Source organism: Triturus cristatus, chromosome 9 (genome assembly GCF_964204655.1).
Source record: "Triturus cristatus chromosome 9, aTriCri1.1, whole genome shotgun sequence".
Taxonomy (NCBI): domain Eukaryota; kingdom Metazoa; phylum Chordata; class Amphibia; order Caudata; family Salamandridae; genus Triturus; species Triturus cristatus.
The window spans coordinates 1,289,554,568-1,289,573,954 of record NC_140592.1 but is presented as its reverse complement, the minus strand read 5'-3'; positions in this window follow the sequence as shown (position 1 = coordinate 1,289,573,954).

The following is a 19,387-nucleotide window of genomic DNA, read 5'->3' as shown; positions in this document are numbered from 1 at the left end:
AGGTCTCTAATTCTGTGAGGCACACTGGTAATGTGAGAGCTGGGTAAGACAACGAGATCAGAACGTCATCGGCATATAGACTAATCGTGTGGATATCACCCCCAAATTTATTTTCTCGATAAGGTGGAGTACCCACTTTGTATTATTGCTTGTTTGGCGCTGCTCTGGCTCTGTGGATGCGTGGGGTTTCGGCCAGTGTGAGGTTGGAAGTTCGGAGGTTTCTTTTGGGTACGTGGAAGTTGATTTTGTCGTTGAGGTATTTGGATACAGTGTTGTTTAGGCATTTGTAGGCGTGAGTGAGGATTTTGAAGGTAACTCTTTTCTCTATGGGGAGCCTGTGAAGCTGGTCCCATGTGCCGCCGGTGCGTGTCTTTTTCCGACACACCGGCGGCGTGGTGTGCGGGCCCATATTTACAAGACCGTGTAAAGTTACCTTGCGTTGCTTTTCATGGCCTTGTAACTATGGCCTCGTTCAAGAGTTACTCTGCGTGAAAGGGGCGTTCCAAGGGTGTTGCCGTGGGTGTTCCCATGCAACATCAATGGAACATGATGCAGTCCCAGATTTACAAGTTTTTGTAAACCTGCGAAGGCATCAGAATCCTACACCTCCCTACGAAAAGTGTAAGAAGGTGAAACGAGGAGAAATACTTTCATTTCTCCTCGTTTTTTCTTTCTATGCATGCTGCATTCTGTAGCATGCATAGAAAGACAAAAATGCCATTAATTAATTGTTTTTGTGCAAGAAGGTGTTCCTTCCTGCACACATACAATCCTAATGCCAAGGTGTCTGCACTGGAGCATGGCAGCCATCGGGTGCCGCACAGGGGGAAACACTGGGATGCGTCGTATTGTTGTTTATATGACGCATCTCTGTGCTTTGCAAGTGACGCTGCACGGCGCAGCTAAATGGCTTGTGGTGCCGCGCTGCGGCATTTTCTTGTAGATGAGACCCTCGATACTTAAATGCTGCATAATATCTTATGTTTATATTAAAAAAATATTTAAATCATTAATCAGTAGGGATGGAAGGGATGAGATCTCACAAACTAGAAGGCTTTAGTCAATTACCTGAACCACAACGTTATCGTACTGCGCTAATGTAGGAATGCACATAATTACTGTAAAGCCATAGAAACGCAATCAAATAGGCCGCACTTGTCCACTACAGATACACGCCCAACCCGTAACATGATACTGTATATCGATAATAAATTGTCATATATGATTCCAATTTACCAGAGACGCACTTGCTGTAAAAAGCTTCGAGTCCACATAATACCCTTGATGGGTAAGAGTCAACAACTGCAGTAAGGAGCACTGTTCCTCCGTCTTGAAAGGTGTAAATATGCCATCGTCATAGAACTCTAGTTCAGCAGGGCATCCACACCATTACAATATGCGTCACACTTGCAACGTGGTTGGAAAATGTTCTAAAAACGAAAATCAAAACAACATGAATATCAGCTCTGGTGTCAGTAGATATCACTTACAATACAACTGCTTACCGCTCCTAATGTAACTTTGGTACTACACAATTATACTCAAACAGTGTAAACAATTCCCTATCCATGTTTAATCCGCACTGCACTGTGTGGAGCCGGTGTATCCCAAGGTTTCCCTTGCCTGTGTGGAGCCGGTGTATCCCGAAGGTTTCCCATGCCTGCACTGTGTGGAGCCGGTGTATCCAAAGGTTTCCCTTGCCCGCTCTGTATGGAGCCGGTGTATCCAAAGGTTTCCCTTGCCCGCTCTGTATGGAGCCGGTGTATCCCGAAGGTTTCCCTTGCCTGCGTGGGGCCGGTGTATCCAAAGGTTTCCCTTGCCCGCTCTGTATGGAGCCGGTGTATCCCGAAGGTTTCCCTTGCCTGCGTGGAGCCGGTGTATCCAAAGGTTTCCCTTGCCCACTCTGTATGGAGCCGGTGTATCCCGAAGGTTTCCCTTGCCTGCGTGGAGCCGGTGTATCCCAAGGTTTCCCTTACCTGCACTGTGTGGAGCCGGTGTATCTAAAGGTTTCCCTTGCCCGCTCTGTATGGAGCCAGTGTATCCAAAGGTTTCCCTTGCCCGCTCTGTATGGAGCCGGTGTATCCAAAGGTTTCCCTTGCCTGCGTGGAGCCGGTGTATCCCAAGGTTTCCCTTGCCCGCTCTGTGTGGAGCCGGTGTATCCCGAAGGTTTCCCTTGCCTGCGTGGAGCCGGTGTATCCCAAGGTTTCCCTTGCCTGCACTGTGTGGAGCCGGTGTATCCCGAAGGTTTCCCTTGTCTGTGTGGAGCCGGTGTATCCAAAGGTTTCCCTTGCCTGCATGGAGCCGGTGTATCCCAAGGTTTCCCTTGCCTGCACTGTGTGGAGCCGGTGTATCCCGAAGGTTTCCCTTGCCTGCTCTGTGTGGGGCCGGTGTATCCGGAAGGTTTCCCTTGCCCTCTCCTTTTTCCAAGGTCTCCCCCTCCCGTTCAGTGTGAGATGCTCTAACCCAAGAAATCTAGGGGCATATCATCAGGGCGAGGTGAGAGAATTACCGCCGCTTTAGCAGCCGTTTTCGGACGAAAAGCGGCGATAATTTTATCGCTTTATCAGCAAGTTCATGCTATCGCATGAATCCTTGCCTTACAGCCCTTTCCCGTAACGCCCACCTTTGCATCTCTGATGAGATGCAAAGTGGGCGTTGCGTCCCAAAATAACTTGAGAAATGTCGCTAACCGACATTTCTCCAAATATCAAGGGAATCGCTAACCAGCATAGCGATAACAAGAGTAGCGCTAAGCGCGGTTATCGCCACTTTCCTTACGCCTGCTTTTCATCTGACCTAGCCATGATTTCCTATGGAAGGTGGATATCATGGCTGAGTCTGCCCTGCCCTATCAGCAAGCTATCGCCAAGCGTTGTACGATTGTCGCTGGACTTCCAGCGATAATCGCACATTTGGCAGCTTGCACCTGGAATTTTATCGCTTTTGAAATAAGTGTTGCTGATAGCACGCTATCTCCGCGATAGAAAGCAGCGCTAGCCGGCGATAATTATCCTAGCGCTAAGCGCGCTGAGTGATAATTATCGCCGGCCCTTGCTGTTACGCCCCCTAGTGTTGTCAATGTGTGATAGAGTGTGTGATGCCCTAAGGGGGGCGGCCATGGGTTCTTGGTGCCACGTGTCTCATGGCTCTATTGTGCGCCTCAATGTGGGTTTTGTTTCTTCATGGTGGGACCAATGTTCTGTTTCCCACAGACACAGATCGTCATATATGTGCAACAGGAAGTGTTGCAGTTCATGGCTGAGGCAATCTTATAGTGTGAATTCTCCATGACATCCGTAAATGTTGTGACATTTTGGTAACATGTTTAAAGCACATACAATCCCCACATGTGTGTGCTCCATTCGGTAGAGCTGATAGCCAGATATGTCGGGTCCATGGCCTCCTGATCGGGTACATATGGCCGGGACTAACAGAGCTCCGAGTGCGGGGACCTCTCGAGACACCCCCTCAGCTTGTGCTGGTGACATTTCTCTCATCTCAGAGCCAGACTTCGGCGTCTTCAGACTTGTGTGAACAGTCTTGTTTCCTTCGCTCTCTGTGCTAATGAGACTTGCTTCTCCAATGCTTGTTTCCGAGCGGTGACTCCATCTCTCAGTAATTCATCTCGGGGGATGTTATGAACTCAGCGGAATGAATCACACGGGGGTCGTGGCCTCTTCTCTTAAATCTCTCCTCTCCCATCAGCTGCCTCTGTATATTCTTCGTGGTCACTACAGTTGTGTCTCGTTGTTAATACAGTTGTGTCTCGTGGTCACTACAGTTGTGTCTCGTGGTCACTACAGTTGTGTCTTGTTCTTACTACAGTTGTGTCTCGTTGTTACTACAGTTGTGTCTCGTTGTTAATACAGTTGTGTCTCGTGGTCACTACAGTTGTGTCTCGTTGTTACTACAGTTGTGTCTCGTTGTTACTACAGTTGTGTCTCGTTGTTACTACAGTTGAGTCTCGTTGTTACTACAGTTGTGTCTAGTTGTTACTACAGTTGTGTCTCGTTGTTACTACAGTTGTGTCTAGTTGTTACTACAGTTGTGTCTCGTTGTTACTACAGTTGTGTCTCGTGGTCCCTACAGTTGTGTCTCGTGGTCACTACAGTTGTGTCTCGTTGTTACTACAGTTGTGTCTCGTTGTTAATACAGTTGTGTCTCGTTGTTACTACAGTTATGTCTCGTTGTTACTACAGTTGAGTCTCGTTGTTACTACAGTTATGACTCGTTGTTACTACGGTTGTGTCTCGTTGTTACTACAGTTGTGTCTCGTGGTCACTACAGTTGTGTCTAGTTGTTACTACAGTTGTGTCTCGTTGTTACTACGGTTGTGTCTCGTTGTTACTACAGTTGTGTCTAGTTGTTACTACAGTTGTGTCTCGTTGTTACTACGGTTGTGTCTCGTTGTTACTACAGTTGTGTCTCGTTGTTATTACAGTTGTGTCTCGTTGTCACTACAGTTTTGTCTAGTTGTTACTACAGTTGTGTCTCGTTGTTACTACGGTTGTGTCTCGTTGTTACTACAGTTGTGTCTCGTTGTTATTACAGTTGTGTCTCGTTGTCACTACAGTTTTGTCTAGTTGTTACTACAGTTGTGTCTAGTTGTTAATACAGTTGTGTCTCGTTACTACAGTTGTGTCTCGTTGTCACTACAGTTTTGTCTAGTTGTTACTACAGTTGTGTCTCGTTGTTACTACAGTTGTGTCTAGTTGTTAATACAGTTGTGTCTCGTTGTTACTACAGTTGTGTCTAGTTGTTAATACAGTTGTGTCTGGTTGTTACTACAGTTGTGTCTCGTTGTTACTACAGTTGTGTCTCGTGGTCACTACAGTTGTGTCTCGTTGTTACTGCAGTTGTGTCTAGTTGTTACTACAGTTGTGTCTAGTTGTTACTACAGTTGTGTCTCGTGGTCACTACAGTTGTGTCTAGTTGTTACTACAGTTGTGTCTAGTTGTTAATACAGTTGTGTCTCGTTGTTACTACAGTTGTGTCTAGTTGTTAATACAGTTGTGTCTGGTTGTTACTACAGTAGTGTCTCGTTGTTACTACAGTTGTGTCTCGTGGTCACTACAGTTGTGTCTCGTCGTTACTGCAGTTGTGTCTAGTTGTTACTACAGTTGTGTCTCGTTGTTACTACAGTTGTGTCTAGTTGTCTGTGTCTCGATGTTACTACAGTTGTGTCTCGTTGTTAATACAGTTGTGTCTCGTTGTTACTAGTTGTGTCTAGCTCGCATAAACTTCTCAAAGGAAATATTGTCTAGTTGCCTCTTAAGATCACCGATCCTGCGTTTTAAACTGAATTTACTGATATAGGTTTCCCATAGAGTCTGGATTCCAGTTTACAATTCGTTTTATAAATTTCTAAGACTAGAAAACAAACATTAGCTTTACTATATCCAAGACTCACAGTTATATTAAACTGATTCCTGTTAAAGGATTCATGAAATACTTTTAAATCACTTCCATTGTTGGCCCCGTTCGCTAAATTTCCATCTACATTTCAGCAGCTGTGACTATGGGTCACCCGCTGACGTCACTGCGGAATGCATGGCTCAGCGCCCAGCATTCCTGTGACATTACCCCGCATGGTGGGAATGCTCGTCTTCGTTTACTTAAATAGGTTTATTGACCACATCATATTAAAATGCTTCCACAGGTGACACTTTAATGTTAGCAGCCACACGTCTCGCACAAACATCCGAAAGAGACTAGTGTTCAGTGTTTGAGATTCTATTTACCCCCCTCCCCCCACCAGGGTTTGGGGGCGCACGAGGCAGTGGCCCAGGATCACACAGTGACGGTGCCCCAGAAGCCCCGAGTCCAGCAGGGCGGTCGCCTCTGGCCCCTCAGTCAGGATCGCTTTGTGTCCAGACATTTCTAAGTCATCACATTACACAACAGCGTGTAATGTCCACGCCGATGTCTTATTATAGGCCCGTCCCTGCTGTGTTCTACTGGCGATGAGGTGTCACTCATAATGTCACGCATAAGGCGTAACAATGTCACCTGCGCACCAAGGCAGGTAGATGTCACGCCTGGGCATTGGGCAGACCAATAACCTGGCAGACACTGCTGGTGAGGTCAGATCCCCAAATTGCCTTGCTGCTCGCAATGGATCCTGGGAGAGGAGGAGACCCTAGGCCCCAGGAGCAGCCAGGGTGGGACAGGGCGGGGGGTGGTGGGGGCTAGCGGGACCCGCAGGTCTGGGAACGGGGCGGACATGAGCACACGTCCAGTTTTAAATAGAAAGCCCAGTTTTCAGCCATGAGTCATGTGTGAACGGCTCCCCTGCCCCCACATGCCCTAATCTCTTCCGGTCCAGAGCGCCTGGAGCCCAAGCTCCTAATAGGGAGAGGTTCCTGCTTGATGAATCTAAACACGCGCATGTGGGGGCTTCAAACTGTGTGCGGAGGAGATTGGGCGTAGCGCCTCCCGCTGAAACTAGGCACTGCTGTCTGCAGGGAGTGAGACCCATGCGCTGTGTGTGTACTGACGCCGGACGTAGCGCCTCCCGGTGAAACTAGGCACTGCTGTCTGTAAGGACCCAGGCACTGTATGTGCGGAGGCCGGGCGTAGCGCCTGCAGCTGAAACTAGGCACTACTGTCTGCAGGGAGTGGGACCCATGCCCTGTGTGTGTACTGAGGCCGGACGTAGCGCCTGCAGGGGACACTAGGCACTGTTGTCTGCAGTGATCCCGTGCACTGTGTGTACTGTGGCCGGGTGTACTGGGGGTAAATGTATGACATTGTTCTGCATTCTGTCCATCAACTGTTGTTTTTGCATTTGAAACTGAAACGAGGCACTGCTGTCTGCAGGGATTGGGGCCCATGTACTGTGTGTGTGCGGAGGCCAGGCATAGCGCCTCCCGCTGAAACTAGGCACTACTGTCTGCAGTGATCCCGTGCACTGTGTGTACTGTGGCCGGGTGTAGCGCCTGCAGGGGACACTAGGCACTGCTGTCTGTAGGGACCCATGCACTGTGTGTTTACTAAGGCCGGACATAGCGCCTGCAACTGAAACTAGGCACTGCTGTCTGCAGGGAGTGAGACCCATGCACTGTGTGTGCGGAGGCCGGGCGTAGCGCCTGCAGGGGACACTTGGCAGTTCGGGCTGGACTGTTCCCATGAGGCACAGGGTCAGACTGATTTGCATATGGCCATGTCTGAACTGGGGTGGCAGAGTGGGCTAAAGAACGGTGATGGATCAAACCCAGATCTGTTGACTGGGTGTGAGTGTTTGATTGGTTCTGATGCTCCATCCATCACCAACCCCTTTCGCAGGGGACACTAGGCACTGCTGTCTGCAGGGAGTGGGACCCATGTACTGTGTGTGTGTAGGCCGGGTGTAGCGCCTGCAACTGAAACTAGGCACTGCTGTCTGTAGGGAGCCATGCCCTGTGTGTGTACTAAGGCCGGACATAGCGCCTGCAACTGAAACTAGGCACTGCTGTCTGCAGGGAGTGAGACCCATGTACTGTGTGTGCGGAGGCCGGGCGTAGCGCCTGCAACTGAAACTAGGCACTGCTGTCTGTAGGGACCCATGCCCTGTGTGTGTACTAAGGCCGGACATAGCGCCTGCAACTGAAACTAGGCACTGCTGTTTGCAGGGAGTGAGACCCATGTACTGTGTGTGCGGAGGCCGGGCGTAGCGCCTGCAACTGAAACTAGGCACTGCTGTCTGTAGGGACCCATGCCCTGTGTGTGTACTAAGGCCGGACATAGCGCCTGCAACTGAAACTAGGCACTGCTGTCTGCAGGGAGTGAGACCCATGTACTGTGTGTGTGGAGGCCGGGCGTAGTGCCTGCAACTGAAACTAGGCACTGCTGTCTGTAGGGACCCATGCACTGTGTATGTACTAAGGCCGGACATAGCGCCTGCAACTGAAACTAGGCACTGCTGTCTGCAGGGAGTGAGACCCATGCACTGTGTGTGCGGAGGCCGGGCGTAGCGCCTGCAACTGAAACTAGGCAATGCTGTCTGTAGGGAGCCATGCACTGTGTGTGTACTAAGGCCGGACATAGCGCCTGCAACTGAAACTAGGCACTGCTGTCTGCAGGGAGTGAGACCCATGCACTGTGTGTGCGGAGGCCGGGCGTAGCGCCTGCAACTGAAACTAGGCAATGCTGTCTGTAGGGAGCCATGCACTGTGTGTGTACTAAGGCCGGACATAGCGCCTGCAACTGAAACTAGGCACTGCTGTCTGCAGGGAGTGAGACCCATGCACTGTGTGTGCGGAGGCCGGACATAGCGCCTGCAACTGAAACTAGGCACTACTGTCTGCAGGGACTGGGACCCATGCACTGTGTGTGTACTAAGGCTGGGCATAGCGCCTGCAGGGGACAATAGGCACACCTGTCTGCAGGAACCCATGCTCTGTGTGGCCTGGCCAGAGGGTGGCCCTGTGTCCTTGGCACAGGATAGGGTGACCATGGGCCATATGTACAAGCCCCTATCGCCACCACAAAGTCACTTGTATCGACATTGTGGTGGAGATCGGGGTTTAGCCTTATTTACAAGACGGCATTACGCCACTTTTTTTTTCCACCACCTGCGTCATTTTTATTGATGTGTTTTTTATTTTTTCAAATTTTCTTGAACTTGTGCATATTACAATGAACACGCCATTTGGCATGCGTCAGCATAGAGAGTTGACAGTACACGTTGCGACAACATTACAGCTAGACAGCCGGCTGAGCAGTACAGGAAGTGGCTATGTGGGCATAAGGAGGCGTGCAAGCGTATGTGCGTGCAGCAACACCGGGTGTCGGCCTATATCGAGGGTAATGTACCTTGGGAGTTCTCAATAGGGGAGCTCATATGTTCGTCAGAGTCGTCCAGTCGGTGCAGATATGCCATCAGAGGGCCCATCTCTCATGCGGTTCCAGCACCGGTCAGGAGTGCGGTTCCAGTACCGGTCTGGTGTGCGGTTCCAGCACGCGGTCAGGTGTGCAGTTCCAGCACCGGTCAGGTGTGCAGTACCAGCACGTCGTTAGGTGTGCGGTTCCAGCACCAGTCGGTCAGGTGTGTGGTTCCAGCACGCGGTCAGGTGTGCGGTTCCAGCACGCGGTCAGGTGTGCGGTACCAGCACGCTGTTAGGTGTGCGGTTCCAGCACCGGTCGGTCAGGTGTGCGGTTCCAGCACAGGTCAGGTGTGCTGCACGCGGTCAGGTGTGCGGTTCCAGCACCGGTCAGGTGTGCTGCACGTGGTCAGGTGTGCGGTTCCAGCACGCCGTTAGGTGTGCGGTTCCAGCACCGGTCGGTCAGGTGTGCGGTTCCAGCACCGGTCAGGTGTGCGGTTCCAGCACGCGGTCAGGTGTGCGGTTCCAGCACACCGTTAGGTGTGCCGTTTCAGCACCGGTCGGTCAGGTGTGCGGTTCCAGCACAGGTCAGGTGTGCTGCACGCGGTCAGGTGTGCGGTTCCAGCTCCGGTAAGGTGTGCTGCACGCGGTCTGGTGTGCGGTTCCAGCACGCGGTCAGGTGTGCGGTTCCAGCACCGGTCAGGTGTGCGGTTCCAGCACGCCGTTAGGTGTGCAGTTCCAGCACCGGTCGGTCAGGTGTGCGGTTCCAGCACCGGTCAGGTGTGCGGTTCCAGCACGTGGTCAGGTGTGCGGTTCCAGCACGCCGTTAGGTGTGCGGTTCCAGCACCGGTCGGTCGGGTGTGCGGTTCCAGCACAGGTCAGGTGTGCTGCACGCGGTCAGGTGTGCGGTTCCGGCACCGGTCAGGTGTGCTGCAAGCAGTCAGGTGTTCGGTTCCAGCACGCGGTCAGGTGTGCGGTTCCAGCACCGCTCAGGTGTGCGGTTCCAGCACGCCGTTAGGTGTGCAGTTCCAGCACCGGTCGGTCAGGTGTGCGGTTCCAGCACCGGTCAGGTGTGTGGTTCCAGCACGCGGTCAGGTGTGCAGTTCCAGCACGCCGTTAGATGTGCGGTTCCAGCACCGGTCGGTCGGGAATACGGTTCCAGCACAGGTCAGGTGTGCTGCACGCGGTCAGGTGTGCGGTTCCAGCACCGGTCAGGTGTGCTGCACGCGGTCAGGTGTGCGGTTCCAGCACGCGGTCAGGTGTGCAGTTCCAGCACCGGTCAGGTGTGCAGTTCCAGCACGCCGTTAGGTGTGCGGTTCCAGCACCGGTCGGTCAGGTGTGCAGTTCCAGCACGCGGTCAGGTGTGCGGTTCCAGCACGCGGTCAGGTGTGCGGTTCCAGCACGCTGTTAGGTGTGCGGTTCCAGCACCGGTCGGTCAGGTGTGCTGTTCCAGCACAGGTCTGGTGTGCTGCACGCGGTCAGGTGTGCGGTTCCAGCCCCGGTCAGGTGTGCTGCACGCGGTCAGGTGTGCGGTTCCAGCACCGGTCAGGTGTGCGGTTCCAGGTGTCTGGCGGTGGCTGCATCAGCCAGCCACGCCTCAGTCGATGGCTGCTTTACGAGCCACCCTTCTCTTTGGGTGTGAATATACTTCAGAAAGAGGAGGATGGTCAGATCGTTGTTAAGGGCAAACAGGTTGGAAATCCAACTTAAGAAGGAGAGAAGAGTGAGTTATAATGCTCTATTAGGAGAAGAGGAGGCAGAAGGGCCTAGTGTGGCAATAACATAGATCAATAACAGTGACAACAGGTACAATGGCACCACTGACTGATCTTTCCAGAAATTATTTTCATCATCTAAAACTTGGAACTGCAATGGGTCTACGTTTGCTCCCTCTAATGCAAACCTGATCATGAGGTTGTATGAGAGGAAGCCGTCTGGACAGGGACTTGGAATCAGCAGTGGCCGGCATGACTCGAGCATGGGTGGGGGGGTCACGCGGGGGGTCGTGATTGCAGGAGGGAGGAGAAAAAATTAAAAAATCACTCACCTTGCCGCCTCCCGGTCCCGCGTTGCTGCTCCCGCTCTCCTGCTAACGATTTCAGGAACAGGACTCAGGCAACCAAGCTCCCTCCCCATAGCCAATCACAATGCTGCAATTGCAGCACTGCGATTGGTCTGAGTTAGGGGTGGGCGGAATTTGCGGAATTAACCTTCGCAAATTATCGCGAGAATGTTTAAAATTATCGCAAACAAGCAGAAATATCGCGAAGATGCGGAAGTTTTTTTCCGGCATGTTCGCGAGATTTTCTGCATGGTTGCGGGTCGCCAACTTACCCATGTGGTTGCTTGCGGGCGCGGCCATCTTGTTTTGAGTTGTTCTCGCGGTGCATGATCGCGAGAAGAAAGACGTGATCGCGCGACGCATGACGTCACTGTGGGCGCGAACTGTCGCGAGACAGCGCAAATGGCTAAAAACAATACAACATCTCATGGAGAACGCGACCGGATCAAGAAAACTTGTCGGCGAACGCAGGGATTCAGGTAAGGCGATCGCGCGCGCGCGAGAATGTATCATTTTACAGCGCGAGCAAGAAACAAATTATCGCCAAGCTGCGGAAACCGGAATTTTTGACATTTTCGCGCTCTCCGCGGAACGCAAAAATGTCAAATTATCGCAATTTCCGCGAACGGAACGAAATTTTTGCCCAGGCCTAGTCTGAGTGCCATGACACAGCACTCAGCCAGGGCTGGACGGTGGGCTTGTTCTCCATGCAGGCTGTAGTGCAGCCTGTATGGAGAAGTGGGAAAGTGTGCATGACTGGTTTGAGCAGCCAGAGAGGGCTGACCAACCAGTCACTGCACACTTGTAGGAGACAGCAAACCACTCCTCCACTGCCGTGCTCGCAGAGCAGCCCCACCCAGCCACCTGAGGTTCGCAAAGGAAACATAAAATGATAACAACTGGAAGTTATTATCATTTTATGTTTTTGCTTCTGCACTGCTTGAAAGCAGTGGGGCTACGCTCCTCCACCACAGCAGAGGAGCCGCCCCTGCACACTGTAGAGAAATCTGATGAGTGAGACTGTGCTGTCGGAGAAAACAGTGGTGCAGGGATGAGTAAGACCATGCTGTCATAGGAAGCCGAAGTGCAGGGCTGAGTGAGACCATGCTGTCAAAGAAAGCAGCGGTGCAGGGACGAGTGAGGTCATGCTGTCATAGGAAGCAGCTACCAGGGATGAGTGAGACCATGCTCTCATAGAAAGCAGCTACCAGGGATTAGTGAGACCATGCTGTCATGGAAAGCAGCTAAAAGGGATGAGTGAGGCTATGCTGTCGTAGAAAGCAGCTACCAAGAATGAGTAAGACCATGCTGTCATAGAAAGCAGCGGTGGAGGGACGAGTGAGATCATACTGTCATAGAAAGCAGCGGTGCAGGGATGAGTGAGACCATGCTGTCATAGAAAGCAGCAGTGCAGAGAAGGGTGCGAACATGCTGTCACAGGAAGCAGCTGTGCAGGGACAACTGAGACCATGCTGTCATAGAAAGCAGCTGTGCAGGGATGAGCGAGGCCATGCTGTCATAGAAAGCAGGTACCAGGGATGAGTGAGACCATGCTGTCATAGAAAGCAGCTACCAGGGATGAGTGAGAGCATGTTGTCATAGAAAGCAGATGTGCAGCTATGAGTGAGACCATGCTGTTGTAGAAAGTAGCTGTGCAGGGATGAGTGGGACCATGCTGTCATAGAAAGCAGCTGTGCAGGGAAGAGTGAGACCATGCTGTCATAGAAAGCAGCTACCAGCGATGAGTGAGAGCATGCTGTCCTAGAAAGCAGCTGTGCAGCTATGAGTGAGACCATGCTGTTGTAGAAAGAAGCAACCAGTGTTGAGAGAGACCATGCTGTCATAAAATGCAGCTGTGCAGGGATGAGTGAGACCATGATGTCATAGAAAGCAGCTGTGCAGAGATGAGTGAGAGCATGCTGTCATAGAAAGCAGCTGTGCAGAGAAGAGTGAGGCAATTCTGTCATAGAAAGCAGCTGTGCAGCTATGAGTGAGACCATGCTGTTGTAGAAAGAAGCGTTGCAGGGATGAGTGTGACCATGTTGTCATAGAAAGCAGCGATGCAGGGACGAATGGAACCATGGTGTCATAGAAAGTAGCTACCAGGGATGAGTGAGACCATGTTGTCATAGAAAGCAGCGGCACAGAGAAGAGTGAGGCCATGCTGTCATAGAAATCAGCTTCCAGGGATGAGTGAGACCATGCTGTCGTAGAAAGCAGCTATGCAGGGATGAGTGAGACCATGAGGTCATAGAAAGCAGCTGTGCAGGGGTGAATGAGACCATGCTGTCATAGAAATCAGCTACCAGGGATGATTGAGACTATGCTGTCAAAGAAAGCAGCGAAGCTGGGACCAGTGAAAACATGCTGTCATAGAAATCAGCAATGCAGGGGTGATTGAGACTATGCTGTCATAGGAAGCAGTGGTGCAGGGATGAGTGAGGCCATGCTTTCATAGAATGGAGCGGTTCAGAGAAGAGTGAGGCCATGCTTTCATAGGAAGCAGCGGAACAGGGAAGAGTAAGACCATGCTGTCATAGAAAGCTGCTACTAGAAATGAGTGAGACCATGCTGTCATAGGAAGCAGCTGTGCAGGGAAGAGTGAGACCATGCTGTCATAGAAAGCAGCGGTGTAGGGATGAGTGAAACCATGCTGTCGTAGAAAGCAGCTACCAGGGATGAGCGAGACCATGCTGTCATATCAAGCAGATCCCAGGGACAAGTGAGACCATACTGTCATGGGAAGGAGCAGTGCAAGGCTGAGTGAGACCAAGCTGTCATAGAAAGGAGATATCATGGATGAGTGAGACCATGCTGTCATAGAAAGAAGCTGTGCAGGGAAGAGTAAGGCCACGCTTTCATAGAAAGCAGCTGTGCAGGGACAAGTGAGACCATGCTGTCATAGGAAGCAGTTGAGCAGGGATGAGTGAGATTATGCTGTCATAGGAAGAAGTTGAGCAGGTATGAGTGAGACTATGCTGTCATAGAAAGGAGCTGTGCAGGGACGAGTGAGACCATGCTGTCATAGAAAGCAGTGCTGCAGAGAAAAGTAAGAGCATGCTGTCATAGGAAGGAGATACCAGGGACGACTCAGACCATTCTGTCATAGAAAGCAGCGGTGCAGGGAAGAGTGAGACCATGCTGTCATAAAAAGCAGCAGTGTAGGGATGAGTGAGACTATGCTGTCATAGAAAGCAGGTGCCAGGGATGAGTGAGACCATGCTGTCAAAGAAAGCAGATGTGCAGGGATGAGTGAGACCATGCTGTCATAGAAAGCAGCTGTGCAGAGTCGAGTGAGGCCATGCTGTCTTAGAAAGCAGCTGTGCAGTGATGAGTGAGACCATGCTGTCATAGAAAGCAGCGGTGCAGGGAACGAGCAATGCCATGCTGTTATACAAAACAGCAACCAGGTTTGAGTGAGACCATGCTGTCATAGAAAGCAGCTGAGCAGGGATGAGTGAGACCATGCTGTCAAAGAAAGCAGCACTGCAGGGATGAGTGAGACTATGCTATTATAGAAAGCAGCAACCAGGGTTGAGTGAGACCATACTGTCAAAGAAAGCAGCTGTGCAGGGACAAGTGAGGCCATGTTGTCATAGAAAGCAGCTGTGCAGGGATGAGTGAGACCATGCTGTCAAAGAAAGCAGCTGCCAGAGAGGAGTGAGACCATGCTGTCAAAGAAAGCAGCTACCAGTGATGAGTGAGACCATGCTGTCATAGGAAGCAGCGGTGCAGAGATGAGTGAGGCCATGCTGTTATAGAAAGCAGCTGTGCAGCTATGAGTGAGACCATGATGTTGTAGAAAGCAGCTACCAGGGATGAGTGAGACCATGCTGTCATAGAAAGCAGCCACCAGGGATGAGTGAGACCATGCTGTCATAGAAAGCAGCGGAGCAGAGAAGAGTGATGCCATGCTGTCATAGAAAGCAGTTGTGCAGGGATGAGTGAGACCATGCTGTCATAGAAAGCAGCTATTAAGGATGAATGAGGCCATGCTGTCATAGAAAGCAGCTGTTCAGGGATGATTGAGACCATGATGTCATAGAAAGCAGCAACCAGGGATGAATGAGATCATGCTGTCATAGAAAGCAGCAGTGAAGAGAAGAGTGAGGCAATGCTGTCATAGAAAGCAGCTGTGTAGCTATGAGTGATACCATGGTGTTGTAGAAAGCAGCTACCAGGGATGAGTGAGACCATGCTGTCATTGAAAGCAGCTACCAGGGATGAGTGAGACCAGGCAGTCATAGAAAGCAGCAGTGCAGAGAAGAGTGAGACCATGCTGTCACAGGACGCAGCTGGGCAGGGACGAGTGAGACCATGCTGTCATAGAAAGCAGCTGTGCAGGGATGAGTGATGGCATGCGGTCATGGTAAGCAGCGATGCAGGGAAGAGTGAGGCCATGCTGTCATAGAAAGCAGCAACCAGGTATGAGTGAAACCACATTGTCGTAGAATGCAGCGGTGCAGGGATGAGTGAGGCCATGCTGTCGTAGAATGCAGCGGTGCAGAGACGAGTGAGGCCATGCTGTCATACAAAGCAGCAACCAGGGATGAGTGAGAGCATGCTGTCATAGAAAGAAGATGTGCAGGGATGAGTGCGACCACGCTGTCATAGAAAGCAGCAGTGCAGGGACGAGTGAGACCATGCTGTCGTAGAAGGCAGCGGTGCAGAGATGAGTGAGACCATGCTGTCATAGAAAGCAGCTACCAGCGATGAGTGAGAGCATGCTGTCATAGAAAGCAGCTGTGCAGCTATGTGTGAGACCATGCTGTTGTAGAAAGCAGCAGTGCAGGGACGAGTGAGACCATCCTGTCGTAGAAGGCAGTGGTGCAGAGATGAGTGAGGCCATGCTGTCATAGAAAGCAGTGGTGCAGGGATGAGCGAGGCCATGCTGTCATAGAAAGCAGCTGTCCAGGGAGGAGTGAGACCATGCTGTCATGGAAAGCAGCTACCAGGGATGAGTGAGACCATGCTGTCATATAAAGCAGCTACCAAGGATGAGTGAGAGCATGCTGTCGTAGAAAGCAGCGGTGCAGAAAAGAGTGAGGCCATGCTGTCATAGAAAGCAGCTGTGCAGTGAGGAGTGAGACCATGCTGTCATAAAAAGCAGCTGCCAGGGAAGAGTGAGATCATGCTGTCATAGAAAGCAGCTACCAGCGATGAATGAGAGCATGCTCTCGTAGAATGCAGTGTAGCAGAGAAGAGTGAGGTCATGCTGTCATAGAAAGCAGCTGTGCAGCTATGAGTGAGACCATGCTGTCATAGAAAACAGCAACCAGGGTTGAGTGAGACCATGCTGTCAAAGAAAGCAGCTGTGCAGAGATGAGTGAGACCATGCTGTCATAGAAAGCAGCTGTGCAGGTATGAGTGAGAAACTCCAATTGGATTGTGGAACGTCGCACTCCTTGTATATATGGTGGATGCTGTTGGGTTTATTTAGGGTGCCTGGTAAATGACCTCCTGAGCCAGGAGGTAAAAACTATGAATGTGAATGCGTTGTCTCCCGTAAGAGTAACGTCCTTTACGCAGCACTCCGTTATTGTCAAAATTCAAAAGATGGTAATCCAGTTAATAATGCTTTCTTTGGCAAGGTGTTTTTTAATTCAAAATGTGAACAATTTCTTTAACATTTATACTATTTCAAGCATAGTATAATCCATGTGGGTTGTCGACAAATTCATAATCAATTTCGAAGTATTTCAGCCCTATGCATTTCGGGCGAACCCTTCTTCAGGGGTTTACATTTCTGTCGAGAGATAAGCGTCAATTTCTATCAGTCTGTCGTGGCAAACCATAAGAGTTTGTCGTAATGGGCTGTCAATCGAGTAGCATGGTGGAATCGAGCAGCTGTGCAGAGAAGAATGAGGCCATGGTTTCATAGGAAGCAGCTGCCAGGGATGAGTGAGACCATGCTGTTGTAGAAAGCAGCAACCACGGTTGAGTGAGACCATGCTGTCAAAGTAAGCAGCTGCCAGGGATGAGTGAGAACATACTGTCATAGAAAGCAGCTACCAGGGATGAGTGAGGCCATGCTGTTATAGAAAGCAGCTGTGCAGCTATGAGTGAGACCATGCTGTTGTAGAAAGCAGCTTTGCAGGGATGAGTATGACCATGTTGTCATAGAAAGCAGCGATGCAGGGACGAATGGAACCATGGTGTCATAGAAAGTAGCTACCAGGGATGAGTGAGACCATTTTGTCATAGAAAGCAGCGGTGCAGAGAAGAGTGAGGCCATGCTGTCATAGAAAGCAGCTACCAGGGATGAGTGAGACCATGCCGTCGTAGAAAGCAGCAGAGCAGAGAAGACTGAGGCCATGCTGTCATAGAAAGCAGCTACCACGGATGAGTCAGAACTAGGCCTGGGCGGTAAATTCCGTTCCGCTCGCGGAATTTGCGGAATTTAGGTAATTTCGCGTTCCGCGGAGAACGCGGAATTGCCCAAAATGTTGCTTTCCGCAGCTTCGCGGAATTTTTGCTTGTTCGCAATCTCAAAATGCATGTTCGCGAGATATTTCCCTCCGAGCAGGCAAAAGCGGTCGCGAACAGGAAAAAAGCATCGCGAACAAGCAATTCCGCGTGTTCGCGGAATTTCTGCGTGTTCGCGGAGATTTTAAACCATTTCGCGGAGATTTGCTGTTGGAGGGAGGGCCACCGGGTAGTCGGGGAGACTATTCCGGGCACCTTCCTACCGCAAAGGTATAGCCGAGCGCCGCTGAGAAGCCCCCTCGGGGAGGTCCTTCTCCTATGATCGTACTAGGCCCAGTAACACCACCACACAGGACTCAATAGCAGTTGCAAGATTGGATTCTTTATCGGCAGGAATACGGGCAATATTTACAGAGGGATCGAGGGATCCTATCAGAGTCTCAATGTTCGTTTAAGAGGATAGGGTAGCGGGACAGTCTTAGTACCAACCAGGTGCGGGAGGGCTCTGTGCCAGACCTTGGATGCTGGTCTCAGAGCGGCTCGGACGTGGAGAGCCGCGACGGCGTCTGCAGGGCTCGGAGGGTAGTTCCGCTTAGGTCGAGCCGCGACACGGTCAGCAGGGCTCTGGTGGTAGGTCCGCTTCGGTCGAGCCGCGACGAGGTCAGCTGGGCTCAGGTGGTAAGGTTCAACAAGGTCGGGCCGCGACAGCGTCAGCAGGGCCCCAAAGGTTCGCGAAGGTCTTTAAGCACGGTGGAGCCGCGACGTCGTCAGCAGGGCTCAAGTGGTGGCTCCGGGTGAGTCTTCTTCCGTAGGGTCAGCCGCGATCCGATCAGCAGGGCTCTTGACTCCAGGATACAACTACTGCCCTGTTGTCGGGTCGCCCCAGATATTGGACGGGAGCCCTTTGATGTCCGGACCCTTGCGCCCGGAGGGGGTGGAGAGGCCGGGTAGGGAGCGGCCAGACGCCCAGCAGGAGAGGCGCCAGGCCCCAGAGAGCTGTGGGGCGGTCACACCCAGGTGTGGAGAGACGGTTGGGGGTCCCATCGATACTGCCCTCCGCCGGGAGTGGGAAGGGCTCACGTGGTATCCCCCGGGCCAGGGGTTGGCGTCTCGATGTCGGGCCTCGCTGGGACCGAGGCCGGGTAGAGCAGGGTCATACAGATGGTCACGTGGAGTGACGTGCAATCCAAGATGGAGGAGTCCCGATGTGCATGGGACCTCGTGCGACTTAGCGCGGGGAAACAGGACCACGCCACGAGGCCGGCTCCCACATTTGCGTAACGCGACTACGCAAATTCCACCCACCCCTAGTCAGAACATGCTGTCATGGAAAGCCGATGTGCAGGGATGAGTGAGACCATGCTATCATATAAAGCAGCTATGCAGGGATGAATGGAACCATGGTGTCATAGAAAGTAGCTACCAGGGATGAGTGAGACCATTTTGTAATAGAAAGCAGCGGTGCAGAGAAGAGTGAGGCCATGCTGTCATAGAAAGCAGCTACCAGGGATGAGTGAGACCATGTTGTCATAGAAAGCAGCAGTGCAGAGAAGAGACAGGCCATATTGTCATAGAAAGCAGCTACCAGGGATGAGTCAGAACATGCTGTCAGAGAAAGCAGTTGTGCAGGGATGAGTGAGACCATGCTGTCATAGAAAGCAGCTACCAAGGATGAGTGAGGCCATGCTGTCCTAGAAAGCAGCTGTTCAGGGATGATTGAGACCATGCTGTCATAGAAATCAGCTACCAGGGATAAGTGAGGCCATGCTGTCATAGAAAGCAGTGGTGCAGGAATGAGTCAGGCTATGTTGTTAGAGGAAGCAGCGGTGCAGGGACGAGCGAGGCCATACTGTCATAGAAAGCAGCAATACAGGGATTAGTGAGACCATGCTGTTGTAGAAAGCAGCAGTGCAGGGATGAGTGAGGCCATGCTGTCATTGAAAGCAGCTACCAGGGATGAGTGAGACCATGCTTTCATAGAAAGCAGCAGTGCAGGGATGAGTGTGACCATGCTGTCATAGAAAGCAGCTACCGTGGATGAGTGAGACCATGCTTTCATAGAAAGCAGCTGTGCAGGGATGAGTGAGACCATGCTGTC